This window comes from Mandrillus leucophaeus, unplaced genomic scaffold, assembly GCF_000951045.1.
Source record: "Mandrillus leucophaeus isolate KB7577 unplaced genomic scaffold, Mleu.le_1.0 Scaffold393, whole genome shotgun sequence".
In the NCBI taxonomy this organism is placed as follows: domain Eukaryota; kingdom Metazoa; phylum Chordata; class Mammalia; order Primates; family Cercopithecidae; genus Mandrillus; species Mandrillus leucophaeus.
In genome coordinates, this window is record NW_012104176.1 from 2,591,105 (window position 1) to 2,609,548 (window position 18,444).

The 18,444-nt window shown below is 39.1% G+C and overlaps 1 protein-coding gene across 1 annotated transcript in view; it reads left to right on the forward strand.

Moving 5' to 3' along the window:
* Window positions 1-18,444, forward strand: part of ADGRA3 (adhesion G protein-coupled receptor A3) — a 176,486-nt gene that overhangs the window by 36,312 nt on the left and 121,730 nt on the right. Inside the window, exon 2 of the mRNA XM_011991308.1 lies at window positions 10,129-10,200. The gene's annotated coding sequence lies outside the window, so the exon portion shown is untranslated. The remainder of the gene's footprint in view (window positions 1-10,128; window positions 10,201-18,444) is intronic.

Here is an 18,444-nt window from a genome sequence, read left to right on the forward strand (position 1 = left end):
AATTTCAAACTTACATGACTATTGAAAGAATAAGAATAATGGGTAGAACCTCTGTATATTTTTTACCCAGATTTACCTGATTTTCCTATATTACTAGCATTTTACCCCTTTATTCTTTTTTCTTTTTATATATGCATGGAAAATATATTTAAAATCATTTTAGGGTATATTGCCTGCATCGTAATTGCACAGTTTGTCATAAAAGTAATCTTGACTTTTTCTTTAGCATCTTTAGGTTGTGATAATATAATTTGGATGCCTGTATTAGGTTTTGCATTTTTTTTTTTTTAACTTGGGGTTAATTTAACAAGCTTTAAAAAAATGTAATCACGCATCATTGGAAGTTTAACTGTTTTTCTTAAAAGTTAGCTGGCAGCTTACCAGGGTTGTGAGCTGCTTGAATGATAGTTCTCTATGACACATGAATGAATCCCTCCAGCCTCTCCTAAATGTCAAATTCTGAGAGATTTGATATTCTCTGCGTTTAATTACGCTGTCATAGCATATGCAATCTTCTGTTACACGACTGTTTATTTCAGTGCTGCGTCGTAGTGAAACCTTAATGTATAAACATTAAGCCATAATTAAGGATCCAGACTTAAAATTCAACCACAGTTTTTGTGTGTGCCAACAATGACAACCACTGATAAATGCTTAACTTCCTCCTTTTCCTAACAGCTGGAAGATTCTTTTGCTATCAGTTTTAAGATGGTTTTAAGTTTAGAAGGTCTAACATGTAGAAAAAGTATCTTGGGACACTTTTATTGCAGTATGAAGAGAAGAAAGAATACTAGACATACCCTGGTAGAATTTTTGATTTCCAAAAAGAATCCCATAAGACTTAGGAAGGAATAAGACTGGGGCTGAGATGTATATTTCTGATCTGTACCACTGCATGCCAGTAAATTATAGGTGCTATGTCATGTCCTCAGGGAAGGATCTTTGAACATACAAATTTAAACCCAGTTTTATTTTTTATTTCGTTCATTCATTGCACAGATGTTGTGGGACCTTGTCTGTTGGGTCTCCTGGGAAGCACATGCCAGAGTGGAGCTAGGAGTTTAAGATGTTTACTAGGGGGAATTACTATGAAAAATAAAGAGAGAAAACAGAAGCAGGCATGAGAAGTCTTCAGATGGGAACCGCAGGTCTAGCACCTATGAAAGGAGAGGGGAAGGAAAGGTCTAAGACTGCGTTACAGCTACGAGAAAGGCTCAGCCAGCCCTTTGCAAAGTTCTGGTAGAGATCGTCCACCAGAAGTCTGCTAGGTAGAAATGCAGAGTCCCGCTACCACTGCTGTGCTCAGTCATTGGCTGGGGACTGCCTGCAATGTGCATGGCGTCTGCTTGAAAATTGAAAACGGAGGCAGATCCTCTAGACATCTGTGGCTGGGGGCCCTCAGCTAACTGCTGTCCTGCCCCAAGGCCTCTTTTGGAAAGACAGCTGAGTAGGGGCATGTGCCTACAACAGTCACTCATACTTGACATTGCTGGAATGTTAACTCTGCTGTTTAGTTTGCATGTGAACCTGAGCAAGTTATTGATTTCTTTTGCCTTGCAAATTTTTGGTCATTGTTTTGAAGAAAATAATAATATCTACATCATGGGTTTTGTTTTGTTTTGTTTGAAACAGGGTCTTGCTCTGTGGCCCAGGCTGGAGTGCAATGGCACTGTCATAGCTCACTACAGCCTCAACCTCCTGGGCTTGAGCAGTCATCTCCACTCAGTCCTCCAAGGAGCCAGGACTACACACTCACACCACCATGCCTGGCTGTTGTCTTTACTTTTTTTTAGAGTTGGGGTCTCACTGTGTTGCCCAGGCTAGTCTCTGTCTCCTGGGCTCAAGCAATCCTCCTGCCTCAGCCTCCCAAATTGCTGGGATTATAGGTGTAAGCCACTGAACCCAGCTATATCATAGGGTTCTGGTGAAGAATGATTGAGTATATTCACTGCACAATATGGTCACTCAGATATTCACCATTATGTTCTTTTTTTCTGAGGATGCAATTATGGTCAAATTGGAAAAGATTTCTATACTTTATGGGTTTTACTTTGTTGTGGGAGAAATGGTAGATACACAAATGCCTGAACAGAGTGATTTCAGATAATGAGAAGTGTTAAAACAAGGTGAGTAGAGTGAAGGCAAAATATTTCTTGACACACAAGAGCTAAAGCATACCACCCAGAATTATTTTCTGCAAAAATGAATGAATGAGTCAATGTGTCCAATCAAAGGAGGAACATTGATGAACCAAGTAACTAGCTGTGCTTATGACAAAATGTATTTAATTGCTGATGCCATGTGGAATTAAATGTAATTTTAATATGAAGAATAATCAAATGGATGGAGAATTTTGAGATTCAGTAGATACTGTCATTTTTGCTAGGAAGAATTATTTTAGAAAATAGCATTTTATTTGTGTTTATCTGAAAACAGAATAAGCTGAGACAGAGTAAAACAGGAGTTGGCAAACTTTTTCTTTGAAAGATCAATTAGTAAATATTTTAGGCTTTACAGACCAGAATGTCTCTTGCCACTACTCAGCTCTGCTGTCCTAGCACATCCTCAGTGTTTGGTAACTCTTGGTCCTATTAAAATTATTGTAGGAGATACCTTCTGAAAGGGAAAATTTAGGGGAAATCCTTTGTACAAGTCTGTTTTACTCTGTAAAACTTTCACAAAAACATACAAATAAAAAAAAAAAAGCAGCCATTGACAATATGTAAACAAATGGGCATGGTTGGTTTTAGCAAACCTTTAAGGGCATTGAAATTTGAATTTCCTACAAGTTTCATGTGTCACGAGGTAGTATTGTTCTGATTTTTTTTCATGTGTTTAAAAATTTAAACACTGTTCTTAGAGGTCTTAGGCTTTAAAGAAAACCAGTGGCTGGTTGGGTTTTTTGGCTTCTGAACTAGAACTTTGACGAATGTTGGGAGTCACCAGTTTTCATTAGTGGAGTAAATGAAGGAAAGCACTAGAAATTTATTTTTGAGGAGTTAACAGTCCTGATTTTTGCTTATCACAGGTGGCCTTAAAAATTTAGGATGTGTACCAATTGAATTTAGTGACTCACCTGGCCCAAAATCTAGCCGACCTTCCTTTCTTATCTCTTTTTCTTGTACTTGATAAACAATGTAGCAATAACATATTATTGTACATGCTAAATCTAACACAGTATCAGTTTGCATTAGTACAGTTTGTAAAATGGCAAATCAGAAATGTCAAGGAGTGGAAACTTTTATTGTTTTGAGACAGGGTCTTGCTCTGTCACCCAGGCTGGAGTGCAGTAGCCGGATCATAGCTCACTGTAAACTCAAACTCTGGGCTCAAGTGGTCCTCCTGCCTTGGCTTTCCAAAGCACTGGGATTACAGGCATACTGGGGCCTCAAAGAGTGGAAATTTAAAATACATAAATGTATACCTTGATCTTTCTGTGTGGATACTTAAAGTGCTTCCTCTCCATGTGTCCTACAGCTCTCAATCTTTCTGGTATTTCATTTTGTAGATAGAAGAATTCCATAAAATCCCCTATTATTGGAACCAATGTCAGTATCCAGCAATTAGCTTTTACAGACAGTAGTGCAATGAATAATTTTATTGTATAAGTATATAATTATATAAGATATAATATGTAATATATTTTGTACAAGTGCAACTATGTCTTTAGGGTAAACTTTCAGAAGAGGAGTAAGTGGATGAAATAGTGTATATATGTGTGTACTTTTACCCTCCATAGTTTTGTTTTGATTTTTTAAATTTTGTTTGTTTTTAAATGACAGGGTCTTGCTATATATCACCCACGCTGATCTTGAACTTCTGGGCTCAAGCAATCCTCCCACCTTCGCCTCCTGAGTAGCTGGGACTACAGGAGTTAAGCTACCATGCCCAGCTGATTGTACTGATTTATAGCAAAATATGAGTGGCTCTTTCCTTCAGAATATAAAGTGGGTGATCACATTTCCCCCCCCACTGTGAAAAGTTATTTGTGGTATCTTGTTTTAATTTGTATTTCCCTCATGACTGAGGTTGTCATACATCCTTTCATTTGATTGTGATCCATTGGTGTTTATTTTTCCTAAACTATCTGTTCAAGGCTTTTGCTGATTTTTCTTTTTTCTTTTTTTGGCAAAAGATTTTTAAATACTTTAAGTTCTGAGATACATGTGCACAACATGCAGGTTTGTTACATAGGTATACACCTGCCATGGTGGTTTGCTGCACCCATCAACCTGTCATCTACATTAGGTATTTCTCCTAATGCTCTCCCTCCCCTAGCCCTCCACAGCTCTACGGGCCCCTGTGTGTGATGTTCCCCTCCCTGTGTCCATGTGTTCTCATTGTTCAACTCCCACTTATGAGTGAGAACATGAGGTATTTGGTTTTCTGTTCCTATGTTAGTTTGTTGAGAATGATGGTTTCCAGCTTCATCCATGTCCTTGCAAAAGACATGAACTGATCCTTTCTTATGGCTGCATAATATTCCATGGTATACATGTGCCACATTTTCTTTATCCAGTCTATCAATGATGGGCATTTGGGTTGGTTCCAAGTCTTTGCTGTTGTGAATAGTGCTGCAGTAAACATACGTGTGCATAGTGTCTTTATAGTAAAATGATTTATGATTCTTTGGGTATATACCCAGTAATGGGATTGCTGGGTCAAATGGTATTTCTAGTTCTAGATCCTTGAGCAATTGCCATGCTGTCTTCTACAATGGTTGATGTAATTTATACTCCCATCAACAGTGTAAAAGCATTCCTGTTTCTCCGCATCCTCTTCAGCATCTGTTGTTTCCTGACTTTTTTTTTTTTTTTTTTTTTGAGACAGAGTCTCGCTATGTCATCCAGGCTGGAGTGCAGTGGCGCGATCTCAGCTCACTGCAAGCTCCGCCTCCCAGGTTCACACCATTCTTCTGCCTTAGCCTCCTGAGTAGCTGGGACTACAGGCGCCCACCACCATGCCCGGCTATTTTTTTATGTTTTTAGTAGAGATGGTGTTTCACTGTGTTAGCCAGATGGTCTCCATCTCCTGACCTCATGAACCACCAGCCTTAGCCTCCCAAAATGCTGGGATTACAGGTGTGAGCCACCACACCCACCTCTGACTTTTTAATGATCACCATTCTAACTGTTGTGAGATGGTATCTCATTGTGGTTTTGATTTGCATTTCTCTAATGACCATTTATGATGAGTTTTTTTTGGCCGCATCTATTGGGGAGGTTTTTTTTTCTTAATTTTTTTAAAAGAATTCTTTGTATATTTGGAAAATTAGTCCTTTGCCTTTAATAGGAGTTGAAAATATTTGTTTGTCTTTTCACATTGCTTATGGATTAAAAAAAATCAAAAAGAAATTTTAAAAATGTGCTACATTTTAAAATTTCCTATTTGCTCTTTTCCTTAGTTCTGGGAAATCCTTAGTTATTATGGGTTGTAAATCCGCTTTTCTTCTGTTTTTCCGTTTTGTCTCTTTCTGAGGCTCATCTCTGCCTTCATCTTCATAGAGTGTTGAACTCTGTCTTCTCTTCTTCCCTGTTAAGGACACTTGCATTGGATTTAGGGCCTACCCTAACTCAGGATGCTCTCCTCTCTAGAACCTTAACTTAATCACAACAACAAACACACTTTTTCTAAACAAGGTCACGTTCACAGTTTCACATTCACAGGTTCCAGGTGACGCCTTTCAACCCACTTCAGCCATTCAACCTGCTACAATAACCCTATTTGATTGTTTATCTGACTTTTCCCTCCAGCGGTTGACGCCCCAAATTATAGCCCCAACATATTTGATCTGAATATTTAGTACTCTTGAAATGTATTTTTAAATTCCTCTCAAAAGGATAATTATTTTGTGCCTTCTGCTATACAAGGTGTGGGTGTTGACAGCAGTTTTCCATGACTCACTCCATTCTGGGACTTGGAATAGCAAGCAGCTGAGAACTTCTAATACTACTTAATGTTTATTTCTTCTGCTCCATAAACTTTTGATTTTTTAAAAAAGTATGTCTATAGTAAGTCTCACTCCTGTTTTCGTATTCCAGCATAAGCAATATACCAAACTTAAACTTGGTACTGTGTTAAATAGTAGCAATGGACATCAAAGACTTTCTTACGGTGTTTAAATTCAAGAGACAAGAGCTCCAAGTAGCGTTCCTAAGCATTGTCTATAGATCATGTGGCGGTAACGTCATTAGTATAGAACAGAAATGGGTGTATATGAGCTTTATGACTTCGGTCAAGTTTTATATTTTTCATTTAGTTACCTCCTAGAAAGTTTGAAATTTCAAAGATGTCAGCAAAAATATTGATTATGAATGGGTTTTAGGTTTATAATGATACATGATATTACGCATTTGCTAGTTCCACAGTCCCCCATTTCAAAATTGAGTATAAAAGCTGTCTGCAGAGTAGATTTATTCATACTGATTCTGTTTTCTAGCGCAAAATCCTTAAACACATCAAATAATGTGTAGACTGAATATATTAACTTGAGGTTGTAAACTATATTTTTAAGGTTACAGTTATAACTTTTTAAGTGTGATGAAATGTCTTCCTTTTTACTTTCCTCAATAAAATCTATCATTTCTCGTACTAAAGCTTTTATGACTGAGCAAATGACAGTCCTTTGGCTGAAACATTCCTGAATTGCAGTGAGTGTAATTCAACCACTACCCTGGCCGTTCTTTATAAGCTACTCATGTTTGGGTTTCATTCTTTACTCGGAAACGGCACACTAACGTCACTGAGGTTGGTCGTTTGTGTAGTTTTCATTTCCCTGTTCTTTGGTTTATTTTAAACTCTTAGTCACTGCGAAGTTTGATAGCTTTGCTCATTAAAACTTAATAATTAAATATAGAAAATTAAAACTAGCTGGAAAGGATCTCGGTAATCACTCTAATTTTTTTTTTTTTTTTGGTCTTAAAATGAAGTTGAAGTCTACCTAGAAAAGTGAAGTGACTGTCACACAAACTGAATCATTTATTCCTTGTGGGGTTGCAGTTAAAACCGTGGACTCTGAATACAGCACCATTGTTACTTGCACTACTTTTTGTGTCTGTGAAGTTTCTAACGTCAGTCACTATATAAACATTTATTGAATATAAATAAATGAATGTGACTCTTTAATTTCAAAGCATAAATTATTTACTTATTTTTATTTCTAAGATATACTCAAAATAAACTCAACCTCAAACTGTACTTAGCAATTAAGATTCTTATATTTATTACCAGGAGGAAAAATACTTAAAAAATAAGAGTGTTATTTTAATGATTTCCAAAGATATTGCGGGATTATAAAGAATAAAATATAAATCAGCCAGGTGTGGTGGCTCACACCTGTAAACCCAGCACTTTGGGAGGCTGAGGCAGGTGGATCACCTGATGTCAGGAGTTCAAGACCATCCTGGCCAACCTGGTGAAACCCTGTCTCTACTAAAAATACAAAAATCAGCTGGGTATGGTGGTGGGCACTTATACTCCCAGCTCCTTGGGAGGCTGAGGCACAAGAATTGCTTGAACTCAGGAGGTGGAGATTACAGTGAGCTGAGATCGTGCCACTGTACTCTAGCCTGGGCGACAAGAGCAAGACTACGTCTCGAAAAAACAAACAAACAAAAAAAAAACCAAAACCCAAAAAGAATAAATTAATAGAAACCTCTTCAGTAAAATAGTGATCATTTTGATATTTTTTTTCCCAATTATTATTATTTTTGACTATGCAGAGATTCTTTTCAATCAAGGATATCAGTTTTGGTGTTTGCTTTTTAAAAGCTTGTAAGCATTTTTCTCTTCAGGTCTCCTTTGAAAGAATCATTTTTATTGGAGGCATACAATTTTGTTGTTTGGATGTTTTATAATTTGTTTAACTCTTCTTCTTATAACTGACCTCTTTGGGAGTTTCTAATTTTTGTCTGTTATATGTCATGCTGACATAAAGTCGCTGGAAATACCTTCTGTCAGATTTGGTGAGTGCCCGCTCAGGAGAGATACTGTTTGGGATAGCCAGGGTCATAGGCTCTTAGTATGCTCTGCCGGGCTGCTTGGCAAATCTTGCTCGAGACGTGAGCTTTGAGTTCCTATGTGAGTCTCAATTCTGTTTTGCCTGTGCTAAATAACTGCCAGTTAAAAACAACAACAACAAATCCTTTGTGGTTTTGATTAGAGGAAATTGTATTTTAATCCGAATGTTTTTGATCACCATGTTTTCTCGGTCCCAATGATTGAACACTTATGTTTGCTTTAGTAACTAACAAACAGCTTTGTCGGGTGGCGGGGGGACAGAATACAATCCAATAATATACTTGGATTGTAAGATACATCTGGATTTCAGAAAACGTTTTAAAAAATTTGTTTATTTCGGTATATTTTGGGGGAAGAGGTGGTGTTTGGTTACATGAGTAAGTTCTTTAGTGGTGATTTCTGAGATTTTGGTGCACTCATCACCCGAGCAGTGTACACTGCACCCAGTGTGTAGTCTTTTATCCCTCACCCGCCTCCCACCCTTTCCTCAAAGTCCATTGTATCATTCTTATTCCTTTGCATTCTCGTAGCTTAACTCCCGCTTGTGAGTGAGAACATGACCATGTTTCGTTTTCCATTCTTGAGTTGACAGGTCAGAAAACATTGAAATGAGGGAGGATGTGTGTCTTAGAACCAAGAAAACAGAATTTGAAACTTAATGGATACGCATTTAATATGTCATGCTTTTTCTAATTCCTCCTACTGTTCGTGAGGTAGATTTTATTCTTCCCATTTTATCAGTGATGGAACTCTTGTTACTGAGAGGAGGTGTGACTCGCCTAAAATCAACATAACTTGAAAGTGATAGAGCTGGGGTCGAAACCCAGGTATGCTCCACTTTAGGAATTCCTAAAAGAAAAGCCTCTGATATGTTAATCTGCAGGGATTTTAAAATTTCACTTAGATCAAAAGAAAATCAAATGTCAAATGGCTATTTTGTTTTAATACAAGAAATCCAAGTTTTTTTTTTAGACAAAATAATAATACCTAAAATCTTCTGACCCAGAGGTATGCTCCATTTACATTTTGTGTACAAGAAGTGCTGTGTTGCATTGTCTCAAGAAACACCAGCTCACACTGTAGCCATTGTGAAGGGTGCCCCTGAAAGTTATGCAGTGCTGCGTGTGATGGAGAGTTTTCTGCCCCAAATGCCTGTAGTGTGCCTTGTGACCAACATTAATGTATGTTGAAGAACTTAGCATTTGGAGTAGGAACTGCTGGGTTCAAAACCTGGGTCTGCCATTGGCTAGTGTAATCTTGGGCCCTTTACTTAACTCTTTTGTGCCTTGGTTTTCTCATTTTCCTTACCTTGATATTCCCACTCCCCAATTCGGATAACTAGCATTTTCACCTCATTCGTGGATGCTCATTATTGATATTCAGGCTCCAAAAGCGACATAAAGTTACAAAACCTAGAGGGAGTGCCAGATAATATGAAGTCTCTTCTCAGGCAAGTCCGACCTTTGGGATAGGCGCAACTATGACTTCTGTGAGTCAGTTTTTGTTTTCAATTCATTTTTGATAAACATTGTCCTACAGCGTGAGATATGATACTATGATTCAGCTACCTGTGTTTGTCTGTGAGTGCATGTGAAAAGCATATTTTTACACAAATGGACAGTAGATTTGTATATTGTTAAATTACAAATAATATTCAGCATTATTGAAATATCTAGAAGATACCTTATTTCTTTATAAAGTCAGTATTTTACAAGATCATAGGTTATGCATTTTTCTGCTAAGTTTCCAGTTTAAAAATGAGTATTCAACTTGCATAATTTGATTATATAAATGTACATGGTATGGTATTCTTTATGCTTGTGTTGAACTTAGAGCTATTACATATCGACTTTTCTGTCAAAGTTTTGATTATGCATGATAGAAATAATTTAAATGGGACAAGATGCATGAGTAAACTACTTTAAATAGTTGGTTTCTCAGAGAAAGGGGAAGACACTCACTTTTTTTCAGCCATCTCAAACATTCTGGCTAATAAATGATGTCTTGGAATTCCTCATAGGTTTAAACATAATAAGCTAAATTACTTTGATATTGGTAGTGTATATTAGGCAACTTATTATTATTATTATTATTTTTGGTATTTTTTAGGATTCTGAGTAACAATAAGATATCCGAGCTGAAGAATGGCTCATTTTCTGGGTTAAGTCTCCTTGAAAGATTGTGAGTATTCTTTAATTATTATCTCATTATTATTTTGTTTAACGCATTTTCATTGTAAATCTTCATTGTAAATCTGTTACTAAACTCCCAACTATTCAAAATAAAAATTGAGTTTTTCTAACATTTTTTAATGAAAAATTTTAAGAATTTTATTTTAAAAAACAAGTATCTGAATTCTGTAAAGGGCCAGATAGTAAGTAAATTGGGTTTTCACAGCTGGCCACAAGTGACTCACCTCTGCCCTTGAAGTGTGAATGCAACCTTAGATAACATGCCAATGAGTATTGCATAAAACGGTACTTACGAATGATAAATGAATCGATGTGGATGTCTTCCAATAAATCTTTACTTATACCAGAGGTCATGGACCATACTTTGTTGACTTTGTTTAAGTATGCTAGCTTAAAGCATCTATGCTGTCTTGAAATTCTGTATCTTGAAACATGTATGCTATGTTAGGCCATTCTTGTATTGCTGTAGAGAAATACCTGATACTGGGTAATTTATCAAGAAAAGAAGTTCAATTGGTTTACGATTCTGCAGGCTGTACAGGAAGCATGGAGCTGGCATCTGCTCGGCTTCTAAGGAGGCCTCAGGAAGCTTACACTCGTGGTGAAAGGCCAAGCTTGCATGTCACCATGGCGAAAACAGCAGCGAGGATGTGATGTCAAGGGGAAAAACACTTGTATAAACTTTGATATTTTATTCAGATGTCTTTGAATGTGATATGTTTGTAAATATATATTTTTCTTAGCAATTAGGTCTAGTTTTGCTTATGATATGTCACAGGTAGCACTCATATTTTTGCTTTGGTGAGTTTCAGACAATGGACGTTTAATTTACTTGTATTCCGAATGCTATTCTGGGATCACATTTCAATTTCCCCTGTTAACTCATGCATTTAGGATAAAATTTCAAAATACATAAGGAAGCTACACTGTGAAACATCTCTGTTTCTGTGGAATACACACTGTCCTCATTTTTCTTAATTCTCTCTGCTCAACTTCACTTTCTCCACTTCTCTATGTGGCCTTTTCTTGACCCCTTTACCTAGAGGCTTCTCCTGTGATTGAACTCCTGCAGGACTTCATTGCTTAGGTTCCTGATGTGTATGTAAATATATATGATCTAGCGTTCTTCATTTCTTTATGCATGTCTCTGTTCTTTTCATGTAGATAAGATGTCTTTAAGTTAGGTTATATACATGCATTTAGATCAGATGTCTTTAAGTTAGGTTATATACATGCCTGTGTGTGTCTATATATATATATATAGACACACACACACAGAGGAATATTTTTAAACATTCTTGGCACAGTAGGAGCACTTTATTTCAATATTCCTACCATGTTCCATGTCGTGCATGTGCTTTAGAGTATGCTGATCACACCCTTGGTTCTAGGCCTGCCTAAGCTAAGGACAGTCCTTCATACACATTCGATGGTCACTGTGGTTCAGGAATGGACCTTTGGGACTATCAGGAAAGCAGACAGGAAGCCTGGGAGGACCCATCAAAGCATGACTGCCTTGGATCATTGTGTGAGACAGTACATTCCTATTATGTTTTCTGTTCCCTGCGAAGAAAAGTTACTGGATTGACAGATACCATTTGCATAAAACACAGTGTCAGGCATTTAGTATGTGCTTAGTTGATAATGAAAGGCATTAGTATGGTCTTCCCTTTCCAAAAGAAAGGATGGCAGGCACTCCTAGTTTATAAATAGTGTCTGTTGTGTTTAGAAACACATTTTATTTTTGGCACCTGAGATTGATGTGGCTGTTCATGTACACCATAAAAAGTATAGACAGCACAGCTAATGTTCTGTGCTGTGGTGTGAATTACTACCCTTTTTGCATCTATTTCTTACTTTCCCTTGTCTTTGACCTTGTTTTCAGCCATTTAAAGCTAACAAATCTCTGTACATGTTAGAAACAAATTAAGGAGCCATTTTGGGTGATACTAAAGTGCTGTGATTGTTTTTAGCCAGGGGTCTATTTATTCACGAATCCCAAAATACTTCCTCACTCCTTTGTTGGGACCACAGAGATCAATATACAGATAAGGGACTTTGAGAGACCGTTTTATGAGTGGGGGCTTCAGTGTGAAAACCCAGTGTTGACCCTGGGACCTGGGCCTCTTGTGTTAGAGAACATCTTTATCTACACTGGTCCTAAGCTCAGCATATCTGAAGTACACACACATCAAGGGCCAGACCTGAGTCCTGGCCTCAGTCTGGCAGTTGTGTGTGTGGGGGGGCATGCTTGCCCGGTTGGGACCTGCCTCCCGTATGGTTTTTGTGGGAGAGCAGCCCACTTTAGAAAGAAAGAAAAAGTGATGGAAGGGCTAGGCTCTTTTTTCCCCTGTTTATACTTTATTTTATTTTATTTTATTTCAAAGAGGTTTGTTACATGTCATGAGGGTTTGTTGTACCTATTATTTCATCACTCAGGTATTAAGCCCAGTACCCAAAAGTTATCTATTCTGCTTCTCTCCCTCCTCCCAGCCTCCCCCATCAAGCAGGTCCTAGCGTCTCTTGTTTCCTTCTTTGTGTTCATAAGTTCTTATCATTTAGCTCCCCCTTATAAGTGGGAACATAAGGTGTTTGGTTTTCTGTTCCTGTGTTAGTTTGCTAAGGATAATAAAGGCTGGGCTCTTAGCTGCTCTGCTGTGGCCCTGGGAGGGAGACACTCGGTGCTCCCTGCTCCTGCAGGGGAGCGGACTTTATTCCTTCAGCACTGACTGTTCCGTGCGTCTCTCCTTATGTCTTCTAAATGAAAGCCTGAGAGCATTCTTGGCTCCAGTACTGGTGTGGAAGCCACCCCACCCACCCACTCATGCTTTCAGCAACCCTCAACCAGCGACTGAGAGCAGATGGTGGGTAACTACCCTGCCTGCCTCACCTGTCAGGTGGGGCCGCCCTGAGGTGCCTTCTCCACTGGCCTGAGAGTGCCCGGGGACTGAGTCTCAGGTACCTCAGTGGTAAAGTCTTCAGCAGCTCACCTTGTTGGGCATCATTCTCTTTCTTGTCTCACTTCCCACTTTTCTACTGGTGCATTCTGGGGTCACCCCCCGAGTAAAGCCATTATTTTCACCCTTGTCTGGGAGGATTCCACCTAAGAGATACAACCGGCCAAATAACATGTTTGCCATTCAGATTTGCCTAGTCAGAGAGTCCTGAAGGTGAGAATAGAATAACCGGATGACTTGAAAATACAGCAGATAGGGTATGGTGTAAAAGATGGTTGGCAGAACAAGGAATTACTCACACCAAGGTCAGAACTTCAAAGCTGTGGCCTTGGAATTCCTGGAGCCAAGTCATACAGAATAAGGGTTAGGGTTTTGTAGGGTAGAGTGGGGAGAGTGGGCTGAGATAGTAAGAGCTGGCTCCGTTGAACTAATGAACATGACCCATCGTTTGTTTCTCATCTTGCCCCATGTAGGAAGATAGCAGTGTGTGTGTGCTTTATTGGAATATTTAGGTTGAGTTTAATTTAGGAGCTTAGATTTGGGGTTTTATTTTTTATGACAAAGTAACTAAATCCCGATGGTGTCATGGAAGCTAGTTTTCTAGTTTTGGTTCACCTTTTGAAGGTAGTTTGCTTTATTTTAGAAGTCTATTGAGTGGATAACTGATGCAGATTTATTGTATCATATTAATTAAAATCATAAAAAGATAGTTGACTTAATATGAAGGTTTGGTACAAGTATTGCCTCAACAGCTAATGAGCCTTTTCCATGTAGCCGATTTAAGTGTATTCAACAAGCATTTAAGGTGCGCACACTGTGCTAGGCTTGGGGTTTATGGAACATATGCAGTAATGGGGAGAAACATAGGATATATATAGTAAGCAAATTTCAAGTACTGTGGATAAAGAAAATGTGTAAGAGGATACTAAGTTTGCGAGTGCAGCACTGTGAATGTCTGCGAGTTTGTGGTGGAATAGGATGAAATTTAGAAAGACTGAAGAGAGAGCCTTGCTGATGCTGGATGAGACGGTTTGGGATGGGGTAGAAGTAGGGAGCCATGTCAGGTCTCAGGTAATTTAAAGCTCATACTCTCTGTTTAGAGACCAGTGCCCTAGACTAGACCATGGTTATCAAACTTCATGAGTATTAGAATCCCCTGGGGTTTTGTGAAGGCACAGATTATGGTATCCTATACCACACTGAATGTGGGATAGGTTGACCTTTGAGATGGCTGTTAGGCTTCCAGACGGAGACATTGAGTGAGAACTCATAGAAGTGGTACATTTGGTCTAGAGTTACAAATTTGAGTCTAGGGACTCAAAGCTGTAGGTGGTGATGAGATTGTCTAGGAGAAGGCATAGTGTGGTAAGAAGAAGTGGGTGTGGGTCAAGCACCAGTTGGTCTGATAAATACAGTGAGGATTCATTCATTCAACAAAGTGATCGAGAGTTACTGTGTGTTGGACATTTTTCAAGTGAAGAAGGCAAGTAGTGCACACTCTCTGCCTCATGTAACTTACATTCTAGTGATTGAGAAAATAGACAATAAATGAAATGATTCAGACAAATAAAGAAGATGATAGATTTGTGGTAAGTGCCATGGAGCAAAACCAGTCAGGAGGGGGCTCTCTGTGGGCTGAGGGTGTCCTTGGTTTTCAGTAGAATGTGCAGGGACACCTCCTCCAGGAGGAAAGCACAGAACAGAGGGAGGTGAGGGAGAGAAGCTAGCAGACATCTACAGGAAGAGTATATAGGCCTTTCTGTCACATCAACCAAGGAGTCTTCCCCCTCACCCACCCAGGTAATTGGTGTTTTGGATTCTCGATCCTATAGGCCCCATGGTGTTAGGCTGCTAAACTTGCATAGTAATTGTCTCTGTTGGCCTACTTGCTAAAAAACATTATTATTAAAAGATAGAATTACGGAAATTTATACTTCCTATACATTTTCTGCTTGGTTTTTTGGTAGATACGTATTTTTTTAGATTGTTTTCAGCATTGAGACTTTTATATCCATCATCCATGCATTCACTAGTCTGTACCCTTCCTTCCTTCTTCCATCTGTTTTTTGTTTGTTTGTTTGTTTGTTTGTTTTGAGACGGAGTCTCACTCTGTTGCGCAGGCTGGAGTGCAGTGGCATGATCTTGGCTTCCTGCAACCTCCATCTCCCAGGTTCAAGCAATTCTCCTGTCTCAGCCTCCCAAGTAGCTGAGATTACAGGTGTGTGCCACCACGCCCAGCTACTTTTTGTATTTTGGGTAGAGATGGGGTTTCACCGTGTTGGCCAGGCTGGTCTCAAACTCCTGACCTCAAGTGAATGTCCACCTTAGGCTCCTAAAGTGCTGGGATAAAATAAAATAAAATAAAATAAAATAAAATAAAGTATAAACAGGGAGAAAAAAAGGGCCTAGCCCTTTCATCACTTTTTCTTTCTTTCTAAAGTGGGCTGCTCTCCCACAATTATTGGGATTTCTACTGGTGCATTCTGGGGTCACCCCCCAAGTAAAGCGTGAACCACTGCACCCAGCCCCATCTCTGTCTTCATTTTATGGAATTGCCATTCTTGTATTGTGCTATGTATTCAGTTGCCAGTATTTAGGACATGCCTCCCCCATATACTCTGTAACTGCTGACGCTACAGTTGCCTACTGGTCAGTGTGTTTGACTTTCCAATGTGAATCCTACCCCTAGGCCACTAAGGTAATTCAGCATCTCTTCCAGCTATTGACAGAGTCTGTCCTAGTCAATAAGAGATGAGGAGCAGAGCAGTCTGCTGTGGGATGTGGAGAGAGATTTCCTGGCTTTTAAGGAGAGGTACGAGAAGAAAGTCTGTTTATTTTTATGACTTTGTGGTTGGAGGTGATTTCTGAACCTGGGATTCCATATTGTAAGTCAGGCTCAGCCTGAAGGCACAGTTACATTCTGAGGATGGTGGATCTGAGAGATGGATGGAAGCAACCACAAACGTTGTCCAACTCTTGATTTCGTGTGATGCCAGAGAATTACTTTTGTGATTGTTGAAGGCATTTTGAGTTGAGGGTTCTGATACTTGCAGTTAAAGGCATCTTAGCTGGTCTACTTTATGTTCTTTCCTAAAGGAGGTAATTCTTTTACCAAGAACTTAAAATATTCCTTTAGTTCTATTTAAGCAATTCTTGTGCTTTTTTTCATTTATGCTTTAATGATCCAATGTATTCAGATTTAGCCATACATCCTGAAGTCAGACTCCTGTTTACTAGGGAAGCTGTGGGTTGGTGGGGGGAAAAGGGGATGTTAAATGAGAGAATCTGACTATAAATATATTTTGGCAATGCCTGATTAATATGGCTATTATTAAATGTTATATAATATGTCAGGAATTTTTTATTAAAGGAAAAGTATATCTTTAAATTATATTACAGTACTCAGTTATTCATGAGAGGTATTTTGTATAAACATATGCAGTTCATCATTGACTCCAAATTGATGTACTGCTTTAGCTAAATCAGTTCCTGTTGTAGATGCTGTTTAAAATCTGAAAAGGGAAACGTATGTTTTAAAAAAATGGAACTGACATTATATATTTCTATTTACAGAGCTTTTTAGCTTGTGCAAAACAAGTCAAAAACATACAGGTTGAATTTTTTCATAAAATCATCTTGTTGAAATGAGGGTCAGTTGGGGAGTTGCAGGGAGGAAGATAGGAACTAATAAGTCCGTCCTGATGATTAACTGTACCTCCTGGGACTTAAATGCTGGGGATCAAACATTTGATTATGGAAAGTTTTAAACATACAGAAAAATTGAAAGGGCAGTGCCATATCTTTCATATTACCAATTTACTTACCCAGATTCAACAATTCAGTAATTATTAACAACATGCCATCATTTTTTCTTCTGTATTGGAATATAGCTACATATGTTTGGTGAATTATTCGAAGGTCAACTGCAGACATCATGACTGTCTACTTTTATGGAGAAATGGAAATGATTCGTAATGAGATACCGCATTCTCCAGATTATCTGACTTTATGGACAGCCTTGTAATTTTGTAGCCAACCATAACTTACTAAAAAAAATATATATATATATATTTTTTATATATAAATATATAAATATTTATATATATTATATATATAATTATATATATATATTTTTTTGGGGGGGTGCGGGGGACGGAGTCTCGCTCTGTCGCCCAGGCTGGAGTGCGGTGGCGCGATCTTGGCTCACTACAAGCTCCGCCTCCTGGGTTCATGCCATTCTCCTGCCTCAGCCTCCCGAGTAGCTGGGACTACAGGCACCTGCCACCACGCTCAGCTAATTTTTTGTATTTTTAGTAGAGACGGGGTTTCACCATGTTAGCCAGGGTGGTCTCGATCTCCTGACCTTGTGATCCACCCGCCTCGGCCTCCCAAAGTGCTGGGATTATAGGCGTGAGCCACTGTGCCCGGCCTAAAATATTTTTATAGAAAGGTTAATGTAATTCTGTCTGCTAGCCTTGGTGTGTTCTTTCATCCATGAACATATCCATCCACACACTCTGTATTGCGTGTCTCCCCCTCGCTGAGTGGAGCAGAGCCTGCTCTTGTGGAACCTGTGGTCTCTCAGTGAAGACAGTTGAAGTAATTGAGGTGCACTTGGTACAGCGTGATAAGAGATGCCACAGGACAGGGCGCAGAGCACTGTTATTCACAGGGTTTTTTTTTTTTTTTTTTTTTTTTTTTGAGACAGAGTCTTGATCTGTCGCCAAGCTGGAGGGCAGTGGTGTGATCTCGGCTCACTGCAGCCTCTGCCTCCCGAGTTCAAGCCTCAGCCTCACAAGTAGCTGGGACTACAGGTGTGCGTTACCACGCCTGGCTAATTTTTGTATTTTTAGTACAGACGGGGCTTCACCCATGTTGGCCAGGCTGGTCTCGAACTCCTGATCTCAGGTGATCCACCTGCCTCGGCCTCCCAAAGTGCTGGGATTATAGGCGTGAGCCAGTGTGCCCAGCGTTCACAGGTATCTTTCTGGAGGAAGGAATGGAGTTTCACCCAAGGCCTCAAGGATTCGTGGGTGAAGAGGGATGGAGGTGAAGTTGTGAGTTGGAGGAGATTGTGATGTGTTCCGGACAGGGAATCCCAAGTGCAGAGGACTGGAGGTGAGAGGAAATACCGTTTCTAGAAACATCTTGCAGTATGACTGGTATAAATGAAGAGAGACAGGGTGAGTGTTAAGGGAAGATGTTGAGCAGATGGGAAGTGAGAGTTGGTGAAGGAAAGGTGGGCAAGGCTGGGACCATGGGTAGTCTTGGAAGTT